The sequence below is a fragment of the Elephantulus edwardii genome, unplaced genomic scaffold (genome assembly GCF_000299155.1).
Source record: "Elephantulus edwardii isolate Elephantulus edwardi_28Jun2011 unplaced genomic scaffold, EleEdw1.0 scaffold00154, whole genome shotgun sequence".
NCBI lineage: Eukaryota > Metazoa > Chordata > Mammalia > Macroscelidea > Macroscelididae > Elephantulus > Elephantulus edwardii.
The window spans coordinates 964,218-966,018 of NW_006399904.1; the positions used below are offsets into that span (position 1 = coordinate 964,218).

General features: G+C 35.9%; 1 protein-coding gene across 1 annotated transcript in view; it reads right to left on the reverse strand.

Moving 5' to 3' along the window:
* The window catches only part of CSMD1 (CUB and Sushi multiple domains 1), a 2,584,888-nt gene that overhangs the window by 64,845 nt on the left and 2,518,242 nt on the right, over positions 1-1,801 (reverse strand). The gene's annotated exons all lie outside the window — the stretch shown is intronic.

Genomic DNA, 1,801 nt, shown 5'->3' on the forward strand with positions numbered 1-1,801 from the left:
GCTCCTCGCACATTTCATATTTTGCTTTGTCATTCATTGCTGCCTTTTGGAATCTTCTGTTCAGCTCTTTAGTATCTTGAATTCTTCCTTGTGCTTTTGCTTCTCTATGCTCCAGTGCAATCTTCAGAGTTTCTTCTGACATCCATTTTGGTCTTTTCTTCCTCTTCTGTGTTTGTAATGACCGTTTGCACTCTTCATGGATGATACATTTAACATCTTCCCACAACTCATCTGGTCTTCACTCATTAGTGTTCAAGGCCTCAAACCTGTTCCTGAGATGATTCTGAAATCCAGGTGGGATGAAATCAAAGCCATATTTTGGCTCCTGTAGTTTCGGTTTAATTTTCCTCAGCTTCACCTTGAACTTTTTAACCTGAATAAAATTTTAGCTTATTATACTTTGAAGGAGCAGTATACAGTGTTTCCTAATGTAATTGGTATTAAATGGGCCACATGACTTAAAAGATGTGCAAATATAAATTTTTCAGTTTTCAGAATATTTTAAAGATTTTTATTTTGTACATTATTAACTTCTCCTCCTTCATACAACTTATTAACAATTTCTTTCAAGATATAATGATTTTTCATGAATTCAGATGAAGGAGGAGTTGTTGGGGTAAACTCATGAGATATTGGCAAATCATTTTTTGAAATGCAAATGATATTGGTATTATAATTTTTTCCTACAGGAATTGTCTGCCTCAAAAGATTTATATACTTGAAGCTCTAAATTATGCTTTCACTTCTTTCTTATTCCTTCCCATTATTTATTATTTTTGTGAGTTTAACATAATATAGTCCGGTTTTATAAACTTCCCATCATTTTTGCATTTGAACAATACAATTTGGGAAGAAGCCAATTTTATGAGACATGACATATTTGGGAGAGCTCTGGTAATACAGTCTCTAGATAGTTGTGCTGCTATCCTGAAGATTTCACTTCCCTGGGAGTTCAAACCCACCAATGACACAAAAGGAAAAAAAGGGCAATCTCTTTCTATACGATGTATAGCTACCACAAACCCACTGGAGGGTCATCCATGAGTCAGTTTTAACTGGACGATAATGAATACACGATCATGTTTCATATTTGAAAAAATATTGTCATATTCTGTCATTTTAGTAATTTATCTTTATTTCTCTGTTATACAGCTTTAAGAAGCCAAGTTTTAGAAAATTTTGTGGGAAGTTTTAAATTCTATTTTAAAATAATTTGCATAGTGTATGTTAAGTAAATTATGGAATGAAAGTCAATTTGACTGTGCAAAACTTATACTTAGACCATGAGGCAGTTGTCAGAAAGGAGCAAGGAGACACTACATAGTTCAAAACCAAGAAGAGGTTCTGTTAGGGATGTATTTTGTCTCCATACCTTTTCAATCTGTATGCAAAAGAGATCATCCGAGATGCTGGGCTGTATGAGGAGGAATGTGGCATCAGTATTGGTGGAGGATTCATCAACAACCTGCCTTAAGCAGATGACACAACCCTGCTTGCTAAAACTGAGGACTACCTGAAGCACTTGCTGCAGAAGGTCAAAGACTGCAGCCTTCAATATAGATTGAAGCTCAACATCAAGAAAGCAAAGATTCTCACCACTGGACCAATTGGCAGCATCAGTATGGATGGTGAAGTGATTGAGATAATTAACAGTTTTAGTTTACTCAGATCCACAGTCAACACTCTTGGTAACAGCAGCTAGGAAATCAAGAGATGAATTGCATTGGGAAAGTCAGCTGTGAGGGACCTCTCAAAAGTACTGACATGCAACGAGCATTGCTGAACACTAAGGTTCGCCTGA